Consider the following 19324-nt stretch of genomic DNA (forward strand, 5'->3'; position numbering starts at 1 on the left):
TAGCAGAGGGAAGGAGTGCCTTACATCTCCTTTGGTAGAGACGCATCTCCACCTAGCCACCCAGGAATCTTCAACAGCCCCTCCTAATTCTTATTGACATGTTGCCCAAGTAAACACTGACCTGTTACCAGGACACAAGACTATGCAATTTTATATCTCAGGAATCAGCAGCCTCTTTCTTGTGGCTGACATCCTGTATGAGACAACTAACTATTTATTTCAATAAAACATTGTGAAACCAACTTCCAATGTCCAAACATAATGACAAGAATTACTGAAAACATTCAGTAGGTCAGGCAGCATCTGTGGAAAGAGAATGGTTTAAGAACCTTCTTGAGAACTGGTGAAGAGAGAAAACCAGTTAGATTTTAGTTGCGAGTAAGGTGGGGGATTGTAGTTAAGATGGCTGTGAGAGTCTATAGGTATATATCAATGTTTATTGCTAGTTCATCTCCTGAGATGGAAATGGAGAGATCCAGAATAGAAAACTTGTTATCAAATTATACTTCCAATGTCTTCAAACTTTACCACAAACACAATCAGTTACTCTGGCTACTGTACTAGAGTGAGTTATATTTTCTTACCACACATGCTTTCTGTCAATAATACTTCTGTTCCTGCCCCTCTCCATCTATTTCAGAACCCACATTCAACACATCTTGACCATCTAGGCTCAACTATTCAAGTAATGCCTAGGCAATCTTCCAGCTTTTGCTCATAAGTTTATCTAAAAATCTGCATTTCAGCATAAACCAAGATTCATTTGTCTACCAAATGTACTCATTGGTTCATTTTGGTCACCTGTTCATCAAGACTGCAGATCTAAAATGTTTCACCTCTTTTTGTTTTCAAGTTCTTCCTGCTCTTCCAAGTGGCACAACTATCTAAGATTTTGTATTACATTTTTCACCTGATTGGAGGCCATTCAATCCAGCTGGTCAGTGCTGGTCTTCAGGTCTTCACATCTTTCTCACCGATCTTATTACCCCACTCACCTCGCTGCAACTTCTATCTCTTCTCTCCAGTTCACCATCTCCTATTATCTATTTAAATGAAACAGTAATCTACAGCAGCCTGTTAAATCAGCTGCATATCTTTTGAAGGAAACTTGGACAACTGAAGGAAACCTACGTGGTCATAGAGAATCTGCTAGCTGTACATGTGCCTGTTGTCAGGCAGTAATTGCTAACTGTGCTGCTTTGGGGAAAACCTCTGCATTCCTCCAAACCTGGACACTTGAGCATCCTTGATTTACCTTGGACTTTATTGGCATTTAGGTCTCCATATCATGATCTAATGCTCTGGAATTTACCTTATCAATTTCCTAGTTTCATCCTCTGAAGTCTAACAGTTTGTGCAAGCCCTTGGATATCTTTTATATCTCTCCTTTGCTTCTGTCATTACTTATTTCAAATTATGTTTCTGTAAAGCATGTTGAAATGTTTCACGTCTTCAAGTTGTTTGTGGTGAAATATCCTATTCTGCTCTGTATCACGCATTGTCTCACTAAGCCACCCCAAAGTTAAGACAATACTGGCATTCACAAGATGAGATATTGGCCATCATAATATTTAATGCTCTTGTTATACCATAATTTAAATAAATTCTCAAGTTGTGATGTTCCTTCTCTTACATCCATTTTTCATTTTCCCTCTGTCGAAGTAATATGCAATTTCACAAGAAGGAGTTGATCAGTGCCATTTCTAGATCCTGAAATCTGGATTTCAAAGTTCAATGTTTGAAGTAAATTTTATTATCAAAGTACTTAAAAGTTGCCATATGCAACCCTGAAATTCTTTTTCCTGTGGTCATATTCAGCAAATCTATAGGATAATAACTATAACAGGATTGATGAAAAAATCAACAAGATTACAGAGGATAACAAACTGTGCAAATGTAAATATAAATAAGTAGCAATAAGTAATGAGACAATGAGATAAATAGTCCTTAAAGTGAGATCGTTGGTTGTAGGAAACATCTCAATGAGTGTAGATATCCCTTTCTGTTCAAAAGCCTAATGATTGAGGGGTAGTAAATGTCTGGAATCTGGTGGTGCGACTCCTGAGACTCTTGTACCTTCTACCTGATGGCAGCAGTGAGAAGAGAGCATGGCCTGGGTGGTGGGGATCTCTGATGATGGATGAGCTGGGTGGTGGGGATCTCTGATGATGGATGGCCTGGATGGTGAGGATCTCTGATGATGGATGGCCAGGGCAGTCGGGATCTCTGATGATTGATGGCCTGGGTGGTAGGGATCTCTGATGATGGATGGCCAGGGCAGTCGGGATCTCTGATGATGAAAGGCCTGGGTGGTGGGGATCTCTGATGAAGGATGACCGAGGTGGTAAACATCTCTGATGATGGATGGCCTGGGTGATTGGGATCTCTGATGATGGATGGACAGGGCAGTCGGGATCACTGATGATGAAATGGCTGGGTGGTGGGGATCACTGATGATGGATGGGCTGGGTGGTGGGGATCTCTGATGATGGATGGCCTGGGTGGTGGGGATCTCTGATGATGGATGGGCTGGGTGGTGGGGATCTCTAATGATGGATGGCATGGGTGATGGGGATCTCTAATGATGGATAGGCTGGATGGTGGGGATCTCTGATGATGGATGGGCTGGATGGTGGGGATCTCTGATGATGGATGGGAAGGGTGGTGGGAATGTCTGATGATGGATTGCCTGGGTGGTGGGGATCTCTGATGATGGATGGCCTGGGCGGTGGGGATCTCTGATTATGGATGGCCTGGGTAGTGGGGATCTCTGATGATAGATGGCCTGGGCTGTCAAGATCTCTGATGATGGATGGACTGGGCAGTGGGGATCTCTGATGATAGATGTGCTGGATGGTGGGGATCTCTGATGATGGGTGAGCTGGGTGGTAGGTATCTCTAATGGTGGACGGCCTGGGTGGTGGGGATCTCTGATGATGGATGAGCTGGGTGGTGGGGATCTCTGATGATGGATGGCCTGGGCGGTCGGGATCTCTGATGCTGAAAGGCCTGGGCGATGGGGATCTCTGATGATGGATGTGCTGGGTGGTGGGGATATCTGATGATGGATGTGCTGGGTGGTGGGGATCTCTGATGATGGATGTGCTGGGTGGTGGGGATATCTGATGATGGATGTGCTGGGCAGTGGGGATCTCTAATGATGGATAGCCTGGGCGGTGGGGATCTCTGAAGATAGCTGGCCTGGGGAGTGGGAATCTCTAATGATTAATGGCCTGGGTGGTGGGGATCTCTGATGATGGATGGGCTGGGTGGTGGGGATCTCTGATGATGGATGGCCTGGGTGGTGGGGATCTCTGATGATAGCTGGCCTGGGCAGTGGGAATCTCTAATGATAGATGGCCTGGGTGGTGGGGATCTCTGATGATGGATGGCCTTGGCGGTGGGGATCTCTGATGATGGATGGCCTGGACGGTGGGGATCTCTGATGATGGATGGCCTGGGTGGTGGGGTTCTCTGATGATGGATGGCCTGGGTGGTGGGGATCTCTGACGATGGCTGGCCTGGGTGGTGGGGATCTCTGACGATGGCTGGCCTGGGCAGTGGGAATCTCTAATGATAGATGGCCTGGGTGGTGGGGTTCTCTGATGATGGATGGCCTTGACGGTGGGGATCTCTGATGATGGATGGCCTGGGTGGTAGGTATCTCTAATGATGGATGGCCTGGGTGGTGGGGATCTCTGATGATGGATGGCCTGGGTAGTGGGGTTCTCTGATGATGGATGGCCTGGGTGGTGGGGATCTCTGATGATGGATGGGCAGGGTGGTGGGGATCTCTGATGATGGATGGCCTGGGCAGTCGGGATTTCTGATGATGGATGGCCTGGGCAGTGGGGATCTCTAATGATGGATAGCCTGGGCGGTGGGGATCTCTGAAGTTAGCTGGCCTGGGCAGTGGGACTCTCTAATGATAGCTGGCCTGGGCAGTGGGAATCTCTAATGATAGATGGCCTGGGTGGTGGGGATCTCTGATGATGGATGGGCTGGGTGGTGGGGATCTCTGATGATGGATGGGCTGGGTGGTGGGGATCTCTAATGATGGATGGCATGGGTGATGGGGATCTCTAATGATGGATAGGCTGGATGGTGGGGATCTCTGATGATGGATGGGCTGGATGGTGGGGATCTCTGATGATGGATGGGCTGGGTGGTGGGAATCTCTGATGATGGATTGCCTGGGTGGTGGGGATCTCTGATGATGGATGGCCTGGGCGGTGGGGATCTCTGATTATGGATGGCCTGGGTAGTGGGGATCTCTGATGATAGATGGCCTGGGCTGTCAAGATCTCTGATGATGGATGGACTGGGCGGTGGGGATCTCTGATGATAGATGTGCTGGATGGTGGGGATCTCTGATGATGGATGAGCTGGGTGGTAGGTATCTCTAATGGTGGATGGCCTGGGTGGTGGGGATCTCTGATGATGGATGAGCTGGGTGGTGGGGATCTCTGATGATGGATGGCCTGGGCGGTCGGGATCTCTGATGCTGAAAGGCCTGGGCGATGGGGATCTCTGATGATGGATGTGCTGGGTGGTGGGGATATCTGATGATGGATGTGCTGGGTGGTGGGGATCTCTAGTGATGGATGGCCTGGTTGGTGGAGATCTCTAATGATGGATGGCCTGGGTGGTGGGGATCTCTGATGATGGATGGGCTTGGTGGTGGGGATCTCTGATGATGGATGGCCTGGGTGGTAGGGATCTCTAATGATGGATGGCCTGGGCAGTCGGGATTTCTGATGATGGATGCCCTGGGTGGTAGGTATCTCTAATGATGGATGGCCTGGGTGGTGGGGATCTCTGATGATGGATGGCCTGGGTAGTGGGGTTCTCTGATGATGGATGGCCTGGGTGGTGGGGATCTCTGATGATGGATGGGCAGGGTGGTGGGGATCTCTGATGATGGATGGCCTGGGCAGTCGGGATTTCTGATGATGGATGGCCTGGGCAGTGGGGATCTCTAATGATGGATAGCCTGGGCGGTGGGGATCTCTGAAGATAGCTGGCCTGGGCAGTGGGAATCTCTAATGATAGCTGGCCTGGGCAGTGGGAATCTCTAATGATAGATGGCCTGGGTGGTGGGGATCTCTGATGATTGATGGGCTGGGTGGTGGGGATCTCTGATGATGGATGGCCTGGGTGGTGGGGATCTCTGACGATAGCTGGCCTGGGTGGTGGGGATCTCTGATGATGGATGGCCAGGGCGGTCGGGATCTCTGATGATGGATGGCCTGGGCAGTGGAGATCTCTGATGATGGATGGCCTGGGCGGTCGGGATCTCTGATGATGGATGGCCTTGACGGTGGGGATCTCTGATGATGGATGGCCTGGGTGGTGGGGATCTCTGACGATGGCTGGCCTGGGCGGTGGGAATCTCTAATGATAGATGGCCTGGGTGGTGGGGATCTCTGATGATGGATGGCCTTGCCGGTGGGGATCTCTGATGATGGATGGCCTGGGTGGTGGGGATCTCTGATGATGGATGGCCTTGGCGGTGGGGATCTCTGATGATGGATGGCCTGGGTGGTGGGGATCTCTAATGATTAATGGCCTGGGTGGTGGGGATCTCTGATGATGGATGGGCTGGGTGGTGGGGATCTCTGATGATGGATGGCCTGGGTGGTGGGGATCTCTGATGATAGCTGGCCTGGGCAGTGGGAATCTCTAATGATAGATGGCCTGGGTGGTGGGGATCTCTGATGATGGATGGCCTTGGCGGTGGGGATCTCTGATGATGGATGGCCTGGGTGGTGGGGATCTCTGATGATGGATGGCCTGGGCGGTCGGGATCTCTGATGATAGATGGCCTGGGCAGTGGAGATCTCTGATGATGGATGGCCTGGGCGGTCGGGATCTCTGATGATGGATGGCCTTGACGGTGGGGATCTCTGATGAAGGATGGCCTGGGTGGTGGGGTTCTCTGATGATGGATGGCCTGGGTGGTGGGGATCTCTGACGATGGCTGGCCTGGGTGGTGGGGATCTCTGACGATGGTTGGCCTGGGCAGTGGGAATCTCTAATGATAGATGGCCTGGGTGGTGGGGTTCTCTGATGATGGATGGCCTTGACGGTGGGGATCTCTGATGATGGATGGCCTGGGTGGTAGGTATCTCTAATGATGGATGGCCTGGGTGGTTGGGATCTCTGATGATGGATGGCCTGGGTAGTGGGGTTCTCTGATGATGGATGGCCTGGGTGGTGGGGATCTCTGATGATGGATGGGCAGGGTGGTGGGGATCTCTGATGATGGATGGCCTGGGCAGTCGGGATTTCTGATGATGGATGGCCTGGGCAGTGGGGATCTCTAATGATGGATAGCCTGGGCGGTGGGGATCTCTGAAGTTAGCTGGCCTGGGCAGTGGGACTCTCTAATGATAGCTGGCCTGGGCAGTGGGAATCTCTAATGATAGATGGCCTGGGTGGTGGGGATCTCTGATGATGGATGGGCTGGGTGGTGGGGATCTCTGATGATGGATGGGCTGGGTGGTGGGGATCTCTAATGATGGATGGCATGGGTGATGGGGATCTCTAATGATGGATAGGCTGGATGGTGGGGATCTCTGATGATGGATGGGCTGGATGGTGGGGATCTCTGATGATGGATGGGCTGGGTGGTGGGAATTTCTGATGATGGATTGCCTGGGTGGTGGGGATCTCTGATGATGGATGGCCTGGGCGGTGGGGATCTCTGATTATGGATGGCCTGGGTAGTGGGGATCTCTGATGATAGATGGCCTGGGCTGTCAAGATCTCTGATGATGGATGGACTGGGCGGTGGGGATCTCTGATGATAGATGTGCTGGATGGTGGGGATCTCTGATGATGGATGAGCTGGGTGGTAGGTATCTCTAATGGTGGATGGCCTGGGTGGTGGGGATCTCTGATGATGGATGAGCTGGGTGGTGGGGATCTCTGATGATGGATGGCCTGGGCGGTCGGGATCTCTGATGCTGAAAGGCCTGGGCGATGGGGATCTCTGATGATGGATGTGCTGGGTGGTGGGGATATCTGATGATGGATGTGCTGGGTGGTGGGGATCTCTAGTGATGGATGGCCTGGTTGGTGGAGATCTCTAATGATGGATGGCCTGGGTGGTGGGGATCTCTGATGATGGATGGGCTGGGTGGTGGGGATCTCTGATGATGGATGGGCTTGGTGGTGGGGATCTCTGATGATGGATGGCCTGGGTGGTAGGGATCTCTAATGATGGATGGCCTGGGCAGTCGGGATTTCTGATGATGGATGGCCTGGGTGGTAGGTATCTCTAATGATGGATGGCCTGGGTGGTGGGGATCTCTGATGATGGATGGCCTGGGTAGTGGGGTTCTCTGATGATGGATGGCCTGGGTGGTGGGGATTTCTGATGATGGATGGGCAGGGTGGTGGGGATCTCTGATGATGGATGGCCTGGGCAGTCGGGATTTCTGATGATGGATGGCCTGGGCAGTGGGGATCTCTAATGATGGATAGCCTGGGCGGTGGGGATCTCTGAAGATAGCTGGCCTGGGCAGTGGGAATCTCTAATGATAGCTGGCCTGGGCAGTGGGAATCTCTAATGATAGATGGCCTGGGTGGTGGGGATCTCTGATGATTGATGGGCTGGGCGGTGGGGATCTCTGATGATGGATGGCCTGGGTGGTGGGGATCTCTGACGATAGCTGGCCTGGGTGGTGGGGATCTCTGATGATGGATGGCCTGGGCGGTCGGGATCTCTGATGATGGATGGCCTGGGCAGTGGAGATCTCTGATGATGGATGGCCTGGGCGGTCGGGATCTCTGATGATGGATGGCCTTGACGGTGGGGATCTCTGATGATGGATGGCCTGGGTGGTGGGGATCTCTGACGATGGCTGGCCTGGGCGGTGGGAATCTCTAATGATAGATGGCCTGGGTGGTGGTGATCTCTGATGATGGATGGCCTTGCCGGTGGGGATCTCTGATGATGGATGGCCTGGGTGGTGGGGATCTCTGATGATGGATGGCCTTGGCGGTGGGGATCTCTGATGATGGATGGCCTGGGTGGTGGGGATCTCTGATGATGGATGGCCTGGGTGATGGGAATCTCTGATGATGGATGGCCTCATCGGTGGGGATCTCTGATGATGGATGGCCTGGGCAGTGGGGATCTCTGATGATGGATTGCCTGGGTTGTGGGGATCTCTGATGATGGATGGCCTGGGCAGTGGGGATCTCTGATGATGGATGGCCTGGGCGGTCGGGATCTCTGATGATAGATGGCCTTGGTGGTGGGGATCTCTGATGATGGATGGCCTGGGTGGTGGGGATCTCGGATGATGGATGGCCTGGGCGGTGGGTATCTCTGATGATGGATGGCCTGGGCAGTGGGAATCTCTGATGATAGATGGCCTGGGTGATAGGGATCTCTGATGATGGATGGACTGGACAGTGGGGATCTCTGATGATTGATTGTCTGGGTGGTGGAGATCTCTGATGATGGATGGCCTTGGTGGTGGGGATCTCTGATGATGGATGGCCTGGGTGGTGGGGATCTCTGATGATGGATGGCCTCGTCGGTGGGGATCTCTGATGATGGATGGTCTGGGTGATGGGCATCTCTGATGATGGATGGCCTGGGTGATGGGGATCTCTGATGATGGATGGCCTGGGTGATGGGGATCTCTGATGATGGATGGCCTCATCGGTGGGGATCTCTGATGATGGATGGTCTGGGTGATGGGCATCTCTGATGATGGATGGCCTGGGTGGTGGGGATCTCTGATGATGGATGGTCTGGGTGATGGGCATCTCTGATGATGGATGGCCTGGGTGGTGGGGATCTCTGATGATGGATTGTCTGGGTGATGGGCATCTCTGATGATGGATGGCCTGGGTGATGGGGATCTCTGATGATGGATGGCCTCATCGGTGGGGATCTCTGATGATGGATGGTCTGGGTGATGGGCATCTCTGATGATGGATGGCCTGGGTGGTGGGGATCTCTGATGATGGATGACCTCATCGGTGGGGATCTCTGATGATGGATGGTCTGTGTGATGGGCATCTCTGATGATGGATGGCCTGGGTGGTCATGATCTCTGATAATGGATGCTTTATGTGAAGATTTATCATCACGTAAACTTTTTATAGGAGCTTTTTGAATTTCCAGGAAAACCTCTAGCATAAATAAGTTGTAAACAATAATAACCCCTGTTCAATTTAATCCATAGCATTACTTTTAGTTGTATTAATTCTTGTACAAACAAATTTGTTTGAGCTTGTTATGCTTTGAGTGATCGAATGTGGCATATTTATTGCACTTCAGCTGCTGGCAAACTGGATCTCTAGTCTATGGCTAATATTATGGAGCTAGTCAACATGACAGCAATAAAATGAATGTGGAGAAATGGGCCTTAAAGTAGTTTTATGACAAAATCAATAATCTTGAACGCTTGCTGAAAAAAAATGGAATTGTAATGCTTCTACTGATAATGTGTTTTAGATTTTAGTATCAGGGATGACTCCCTTTCAGCTTTATTATCAACTCAGAAAATTATAAATTCAAATAACAGAATGGTAATTATTTTCAAATTGATATGCCCATACTGGATTCTATCTGTGGTGCTCATATAATTTCGAATTGCAGATGCGTCCAATGGTGGATTATTGGTGCTGCGCTGTGCTTGGGGAAGGAAGTAAATTGCTCATGCCTGACAGTTTTGAAGGAAGTATTATTGTTTGAAGTAAAGAAATGAGAACAACCCAGAATATGTCAATGTCTCTATCTTTTGAAATTTGTTCAGCCTGAAGATGAACAGCGTCTGACTACCAGGCTGATATTCAGTCACATTTTATTGAGGTTTATGGTCATACTAAATGCCTTGTTCAAACACTACCCTCAGCTGCACAGTGAATGAGTGCAGATGTGAGTCTGCTTTCAAAAATCCACTCTGGAAACTTCCTGAAGTAAAGCTAGATAATGTATCATATTCATAGATGTCAGTGACTGAGTATTAATTACATTAAATATCACAGAAAATCTAAAGTTATTGCAGCCTCTATTTTATTGGAAAAGCCAGACAGTGACCTCTGGTTGCCACGAAGACCATATGTTGGATTTTCCAAATGAGATTCACAAAAACGCCCAGTAAGAGAAGCTGGGTTGTAAATGATACTAGACTGTGTTATGAACAGTGTTCATCATCATTATTAGGTGCTATGATGTATGATGTGGGCAGTCCAGGTCTATGACCATGATTGTCCCTGGCAAATTTTCTACAGTATTGGTTTTCCATTGCCTTCTTCTGATCAGTGTTTTTACAAGATGGGTGACTCCAGCATTATCAATACTCTGCAGAGATTGTCTGCCTGGCCTCAGTACATAACTAGGACTTGTGATATGCACTAGCCACTGATGTGACCACCCACCACCTGCTCCCATGGATTCACGTGCTACACCTTGCCCAAGTGTGACCTGCAGGCTAGCAGAGGGAAGGAATGCCTTACAACTTCTTTGATAGAGACCTATCTCCACCCTGCCACACAATGCTTCATAATAGTCTGTTTCAATATTTATCCTTGTTTCGAGTGGACTGATCTACTCACGTGTTTGTGAATAAAGGCCAATCCCATGAATTGTTATGGATAATTGTACCATTCTTGCTATTGGATGAAAACCTGACTAATAAATGATGGCCTCTCCTGTCTTGCCCCTCCTTCCAGTCTGGTTGTAGCTTCCACCATTATTTATTCCCAGAGGATTTTGGTAGCCTGACACCCATTGCCCAACAGTTGCTTGGTATGTTACAATGTTCCTGCCACATCTTCTCCATTTGAGTCCTCTCACTTTTCATTTACAGTCAGTGCACATCTTCTCCTTCAGCTACTGATCTATATTCACTGCCATCCTTTCTGTGGATCCTTAGGAAATTTCAAAATCTTAATTCATCAAGTTCTGTTTCGGAGTTTAGGCTCTCCTATCCTCCTTTAAGTTCTGCTTCTCAATAAACTCTGAAGTCCAGTCTTTCTCATTGTAACCTCTCACGTGATACCATTTCCCCTGGCATGAATTCAATTTCAACATTTCAACTGACTTTCCTGCCTTGCCTTATTTGTCTTCTTTATCGATTTATTTACACTTACATCCTGTGTCACTCTCTGCAATTTCAACAGCTTCTGTTTTACTATTCCAACCATTTCACACTCGGCATTTTCATCTGACCCGCTGTTCCCTCAAAGCTGCACTTGTGCGCAGCCGCACAGTAACTGAAATACTCCCACACACACAGCCTTTGTTGCTGTACAGCAGGAATTTTATGTAATGTTAATATAATTTTGAAATTTATGTCAATATAATTATGAAATACCCCATAATTAATGTGTTAATTAATATAATATGTAACATTTCTAAATAATAGACATACCACAACATTTACTTTGAAAAATTTTAGACCATCAACATATTCACATTGTCACTGTTTCAACTTACAACTCTGTTATAAATTGTAGCAATAAACATGGAATGGAAGTCAGTAGTTTATTGTTAATGAATGTAATGATCTAAATCAGCAATTACTGCCTGAAGATTTTGACCAATCCACATAATCAAGTAGCATTAACTGTCTATAGTGATGTTTTAGAAGATCTACATCTGTTTGTAAATTTCTTTAGAAAAGCTATTTGAATACAGTTGAAGCACTGCAGAACGCAAAAGCAAAAATTAACAAATTATGGTCACAGTATCTTGGCAATACCGTTTTTTGGAGTGCAAACTCAAAGATCTGCTTGTATCTGTAAGTTCTGACGTTAATGCAGTACCTATTATTTGACTCATTCAATGTGTGTGTAATCAATTAGATAATAGATTTCCTGAGAATCATCGATGAGAACGGTGAGCTTTTGACCCTGTTATTATTGCAAACACAACCAATTTTGTACTTGGAAAAGAGAACGTTGTGCGACTGACAGAAAAATACTCAGCGATGAAAGATTTGCCTCAAAAATATAGCAGCAATACTGTGATTTCAAACTCATTATTTTTGAGAGAGTTAAGACTGGTTCAGTTAAGATGCTCCCTCATATGTGGAACTATGTGCTCAGAAACAAGGTATTTGAAGTACTGTCAATTTTTGTTGGTATCATTGGAACATTTCAAGCTTCTAGCGTTGACTGCAAGCATGGATTCAGTCTTATGAATTCAATCAAACGTAAATCCAGAAACGGACTAGAAAAGGAACAGTTTGATAATCTAATGAGGATTAAGATGAATCTTTCTTCTGGATGCTAATATTAATCTGGACAGTATTGAAAGACAATAGATTTGCAATAAAGACAGATGAGAAAAAGTTTATGAAACATGAAAGATTTTCTTTGTTGTATTGTATTTCATTATGTCCTTTAATTAATAAATAAAATTAAAATTATGTGATTTTTCAATTTTCATTCTAAAAGTTCATGGTATGCATATTACAATAAAAATTCAAAGTGTTGTGCAGTTTTCTGGCTGTGTAAAAATTCTTGGCCCAGAGCAATGGTTGGTCCACATAGCTCTTTAAAAAAAACCTTGAGGGAATGATGGCCTGTGCCTTGACATATCCATCACAAGACAGCCTGTGGGACCGTTGCTCTTTCCTTAAAGAGACGTTCCACTAGGCCACTCCCCTCTTTACCTGGTTTAACTTGTTCTTATATTGAAACACTTCCCCATTAATTCCGCTCACCTCTTATACAGAAGAGATGGTTTGCACCTGAGCTGGATGGAGACTGATATCCTAGCTGGAAGGGTTTGCTAGTGCTGCACAGGGTGGGGGGATGGAGGTGGTAGGTGGGTACAGAGTCTGGTTTAAACTAGAGTGTAGCCAGAAACCAGAGCACCAGGATAGATAGTGGAGTGGTTGTGGAGAAATATGTTGTTACGTCTATACACAAAGGCAGGAATCAAGAAGTTGAACATGGTTGGACTAATGTTCTGAGCTGCATATATTTCAGTGGAAGAAGTATTGTTGGAAAGGCTGATGAGCTTAGGGCATGATTCAGCACTTGGAATTATTGAATCATTGTAGCCATTAGTGACACTTGGTTGCAGGAGGGGCAGAACTGGCAGCTCAAAACTCCAGTGTTCTATTGTTTAGGACATGAAAGAGTGGGAAGGATTATAGGGGGACTGGTGGCATTACTAGTCAAGGAAAAGGTCATGGCAGTGCTCACTCAGAATAGACTGGTGAGGCTTTATGGATAAAACTGAGGCATATTTCCCCAGGCCATGCTCTCTTCTCGCTGCTGTAATCAGGATAAAGGTACAGGAGCCTCAAGGCTCACACCATCAAGTGCAGAAACAATTATTACCTCTCAACCATCAAGTTCTTGAACCAAAGGGGATAACTTCACTCAATTTCAGTTGTCCTATCACTCAAATGTCTCAACAACATATGGACCCACTTGCAAGGACTCTTCATCTCATATTCTCAATATTTGTTGCTTATTTACTTATTTTTGTACTTACACAGTTTATTGTGTTTTGCACATTGGTTGAATGCCCAAGTTGGCGCAGTCTTTCATTGATCCTGTTGTGGTTATTATTCTATGGAACACATGGCTGTACAAGGTGACATCTATGTACTTTGGTAATAAATTTACTTGGAACTTTGAGTAAGAAAGGGATGACCATATTCTATTGTAGACCATTCAACAGTCCCTGAGGTTTAGATCAGCAAATTTGTAGAGAGGATCCAGATCATTGCAAGAAACATGAGGTTGTGACAGTAGGTAGTTTTAACTTTTCACATACTGACTGGGACTCACATACTGTAAAGGGCTAGAAGGGAAAGAGTTTGTCAAATGTCAACTTGGCTTTGTGAAGGGAAGATTGTGCCTCATGAGCCTGATTGAGTTTTTTGAAGAGGTAACAAAAGAAATTGATAAGGGTAAGGCGGTAGATGTGGTTTACATGGACTTTAGCAAAGCATTTGACAAGGTCCCTCATGAGAGACTCATCCAGAAAGTCATGAGGCATGGGATAAGTGGAACCTTGGCTGTTTGGAGAAAAAATTGGCTTAAAGGAAGAAAGCAGAGGGTAGTTGTGGAAGGAAAGTATTCTGCCTGGAGGTCAGTGACTAGTGGAGTGCTGCAGGGATCTGTCCTGGGACCCCTGCTATTTGTGATTTTTATAAATGACCTGGATGAAGGATGGGTGAGTAAGTTTGCGGATGACATGAAGATTGGAGGAGTTGTGGATGGAGCTGCAGGTGGGCGAAGGTTACAAGAGGATATAGACAGGCTGCAGAGTTGGGTAGAAAAATGGCAAATGGAGTTCAATCCGGACAAGTGTGAGGTGATGCATTTTGGAAGAACAAACCAGAAGACTGAGTACAGGATTAATGTTCAATTACTTAAAAGTGTGGATGAACAAAGGGACCTTGGGGTTCAAATCCATACATCCCTCAAGGTCGCTGCACAGGTTGATAGGGTAGTTAAGAAGGCCAATGGGATGCTAGGCTTTATAAACAGGGGGATTGAGTTCAAGAGGAAAGAGGTCATGTTGCAACTCAACAAATCTCTGGTGAGACCGCACTTAGAGTATTGTATTCAATTCTGGTCACCTCATTATAGGAAGGATGTGGAAGCTATGGAGAGGGTGCAGAGGAGATTTACCAGGATGTTGCCTGGATTGGAGAACAAGTCATATGAAGCAAGGTTAGCAGAGCTGGGACTTCTCTCTTTGGAGCGTAGAAGAATGAGAGGGGACTTGATAGAGGTCTACAAGATTATGAGAGGCATAGATAGGGTGGCTAGTCAGTACCTGTTTCCCAGGGCACCAATAGCAAACACCAGAGGGCATTTGTACAAAATTAAGGGAGGGAAGTTTAGGGGAGACATCAAGGGTAAGTTTTTTTACACAGAGGGTTATGAGTCTCTGGAATGACTTGCCAGGGATGGTGGTGGAGGCTAAAACATTAGAGGTATTTAAGAGCCTCTTGGACAGGCACATGGATGAAAGGAAAATGGAAGGTTATGGGGTAGTGTGGGTTTAGTACTTTTTTATAAGGATTATATGGGTCGGCATAACATGGAGGGCTGAAGGGCCTGTACTGTGCTGTAGTGTTCTATGGTTCTATGGTTCTAAGTGTGTTTAGGAAAGTTTCCTTAATCAGTACATAGGGTCCCAACTAGAGAGAGTGTGATACTAGATCTCCTAGTAGAGAAGGAGACAGGGCAGGTGACAAAATTTGTGTAGGGAAACTGTTTGCACCTAGTGATTATAATACCATTCATTACAAGGTAATAATGGAAAAGGGTAGGTCTAGACCTCAGTTTGAGATCCTAAAATGGAAAAAGACCAATTTTGATGATATCAGAAAAGATATGGCAACCATGGACTGGGACAGGTTGTTTTCTGCTAAGGTGTACTTGGTAATTAAGAGGTCTTCATAAGTGACATTTTGAGAGTATAGAACTTGTATGTCCCTATCAGAATAAAAGGCAAGGATAACAGTATTAAGGAACCTTGTTTTTTGAAAGATATTAAGGCCTCGGTTATGAAAAAGGACGTGCATTGCAGGTATAGGCAGGTACGAACAAATGAAGTACTTACGGAGTAAAAGGAATGAAGGAGAACACTTAAGAAAGAAATCAGGAGGGCTAAAAGAAGACATGAACTTGCTCTAGTAGATAAGGTGAAGGAGAACCCTGAGGGTATCTACAGATACATTAAGAGCAAAAGGACAGCAAGGAACAGTATTGGTCCTCTGGAAGATCAGAGAAGCAATTTATAAATGGAGCTGAAAGAGATGGGAAAAATCCAAATGGAATTTTTTGTCATCTGTATGTACTTGATAAAGGTATTTAAATTTATGAGGGGGGATAGATCGAGTTGACGTGGATAGGCTTTTTCCATTGAGAGTAGGGGAGATTCAAACAAGAGGACATGAGTTGAGAGTTAGGGGGCAAAAGTTTAGGGGTAACACGAGGGGGAATTTCTTTACTCAGAGAGTGGTAGTTGGGTGGAACGAGCTTCCAGTAGAAGCAGTAGAGGCAGGTTCGGTATTGTCATTTAAAGTAAAATTGGATAGGTATATGGACAGGAAAGGAATGGAAGGTTATGGGCTGAGTGCAGGTCAGTGGGACTAGGTGAGAGTAAGCGTTCGGCATGGACTAAAAGGGCCGAGATGGCCTGTTTCTGTGCTGTAATTGTTATATGGTTATACTTGGGAGATGGATACAGAATCTACAGATGTGAGACAATGGAGCAGTGAGGTCATGGTCCTGATACAGATTACAAAGGAGAAGGTGTTTGCTGTCTTGAGCTAAATTAGGGTAGACAAATCCTCAGGACAATATGCTCTCTCAAACACTATAAGAGGCTATAAGAAATTGTAAGAAATTCTAGGGAACCTAGCAGAAGTACTTAAAACATCCTTAACCATGGGTGAGGTGCCAGAGGTTTGGAAGATAGCTAATGTTGTTACATTTTTTAAGGAAGTCTCTAAGAATAAGCCATGGTGTTATAAATTGAGTTATAAAGTGAGTGAGGAATTAGTAGAGAAAAGTTATTGGAAGATATTCTAAGGGATCGGATATATTAATTTTTGGATAGACAGGTACTGATTTAGAAAGGCTTTGTGCGTGATAGGTCATGTCTGACCCATCTTATAGAGCTTTTCTATCAAGTTACCAGGACAGTTGATGGAGGCAAGGTAGTGGATCTTGTCTACGTGGACTTTAGCAAGGCCTTTGACAAGGTCTGGCGAGGGACATTGGTCAAAAAGGTTCAGTCACTTGGCATTCAAGCTGCATATTGGATTTAGAGATTGGCTTTGTGCAAGAAGCCAGAGAGTGGTTGTAGATGTTGCCTCTCTAACTGCAGGCTTGTAACTAGTGGTTTTTCACTGAGGTTTGGGCTGGTCTGTTGTTGTTTGTCATCTATATCAATGAGTTGGATGATAATGTGGTAAACTGGATTAGCAGATTTATGAATGACACCAAGATTGAGGATGTAGTGGACAGCGAAGGCTATCATGGCATGCCGAAGAATCTGGACCAGTTGGAAAAAATGGGCTGCAAAATAGCAGATGGAATTTAATGCAGACAAGCGTGAGCTGTTGAACTTTGGGAGGACCAACCAGAGAAGGATTTACATGGTGAGCAGTAGAGCACTGAACAGCACGGTAAAATAGAGAGATCTGGGAATACAGGTCCATAACCCCTTGAAAGTGACGTCACGGGTAGATAGGGTTGTAAAGAAAGCTTTTGGCACTTCGATCTTCATAAACTGTAAAGGAACAGCACTAATTGTTACAGCGTTGAGCCTCCCAAATGATGAATGCATGCTATTTGATAGCACTGATATCACCTCCCATCAATTTTTTATAGTTGACAATGGACAATTGTGGAGTAATCAGCCAGATTAGATTTTCCTCTTTGGAAAGAGTCTACTTCAGCAATTTCCCAGATTGTTTTATGACTGATTATTGAATATGCTCCTTAAAGCCAAATCCCCATCCACTGAAGATCTCAATATGAATGTAACATTTTGAATTTCCTGCACCTTATAACATCCCTACCAATTGCCTTCAGACTAGTTTTGAGGAATTCTCCCAGTCCTTGGTCTTTTCTGAATAAAACACTGTGTTCTGAATGTCTACACTAAACGATGCATACTCATGGCAGTAAAATAAGGCTGGTAGTGCTGTTCGGGTTTAAAACTAAACTCAAAATCTATTTGGCACATTTTTCCTTTGGCAAAAATCATTCTTCCCCACTCCTTACTCAATTTGTGTCCTTGCTGTAGTCAGTACAGCAACCTTTTACATCTAATTAGAATAGAAAGAGGAACCATGGCACTGCAAGCTAACTTTCAAAGATTTGTGCTCTCAATGCACAAGAATTAACTAAGAATGAGAAGTATGATGAGCAGCTGCCGCCACAACCATTTGAGACTCGTGAAAGTGAGTTTTGGAGCTTCTAGTCGACTGAAATTTTGAGCAGCTGGTAACAATCTCAGCAGCAGATTGCCACTACTGGCAGGAAGCCTCAGAACTTTGCAACAAACAATCTGCTGCAGGAACTTGGTGGGCCAAACAGCATCTGTGGGAGGAAAGGAACTGTCAATACTTCGGGTCGAAGGCCTGCATCAGGACTACTCTGGATGCTTTTGCATTTGTTCCTGGCTGTCCGTTTGAGGGTGTCATGCTGAAAGGTTTTGGCTATCACCACCAAATCAGCATTCACAATAAGAGGTAATCAAGGGCTATGCCAATCCCACTAGACATTCTCCTCAGTGTTTTTCTTTTGATAAGAGGGCGAGGAGAAAAGAATTTAATGGGTGCTGTGAAATTATGAAGATCGCTTATCAGATCCATAATAAAAGGAATTCACTACCAATGGCCTCGTACACTTGATGAGGTCTTACAGCAATCACTGTTAAGCTATTGATCACTTTGTGTAATTTGTTTTTCTCAGGGAACCAAGACTCTATCTCAAAAATAGCATCACTTTACTATTAAAGTTCATTATTGTATGGTTTTCTCTGCTATTCCTCTAGGAGTATTTGATGTAATAGTTGAGGAGCAATATGCAAGGTCAATCCAATTTCATGTGGTTATTCTCTCTTGGATTAGTTGTACAAATCCAGAATTGAGTCTCCTGTCTGGAGCACCAAAAGGCAGCAACTCTAGTATGTGAAAAAGTATTAATACCAGTTGTTCAATCTAAATGATGCATTAGAATGTCTTATTGGCACTTTGCCATTAAGCAAACAGATTAATAGATGATTGGAGCTGATTGAAAATGTAATGTTTGCCTAACTAAACATTAACGTGTTTAATGTTACTCATCTGAGTATCAAGCATATTCTGGGACACTCTCACTGTGAGATGCTTAGCAGTTTATTGCAAGATGATCACGTGCTCAGAATATGAATTTTCACACCTCCGTGACTCATTGATAAAATTCCAGCTTCCTACCAAATCCCCCATTTTACAAGTCAGGCATGCTTGTGATGTATGTTTTTGGAGAGGTTATCATTAGATTTTCTTGGTTACATCTTTCTGTAGTGTTCTTAATTTCTGGTGCTTTATATATCATTAGGCGAGTGTGAATTGCATTAACTTAAGTTAGCTTGAATGACCAACGCGTATTCTAAACCCAAAGTCAAAACAAGAATGCTCCAAAATAATTGATCACTTTCTGGAGTATAAAGTATATGATGTTCATTGTGATTTTGAGTGTCCTTAACCAGCTTTACAGAATACCTGTCATTATAGTGATGTGTTGCAAATTCTGGTGCATTCTGTATTGTTGCAATGACTTCATTTTGATGGGTTTTGCATTGTGTAATGCTGCCTACTCATTT

At 45.4% G+C, this 19324-nt stretch overlaps 1 protein-coding gene across 1 annotated transcript in view; it reads left to right on the forward strand.

The window, feature by feature from the left end:
• astn1 (astrotactin 1) overlaps positions 1 to 19324 on the forward strand; it is a 2716024-nt gene that overhangs the window by 1075639 nt on the left and 1621061 nt on the right. The gene's annotated exons all lie outside the window — the stretch shown is intronic.

The sequence above is a fragment of the Hemitrygon akajei genome, chromosome 12 (genome assembly GCF_048418815.1).
Source record: "Hemitrygon akajei chromosome 12, sHemAka1.3, whole genome shotgun sequence".
Taxonomy (NCBI): Eukaryota; Metazoa; Chordata; class Chondrichthyes; order Myliobatiformes; family Dasyatidae; genus Hemitrygon; species Hemitrygon akajei.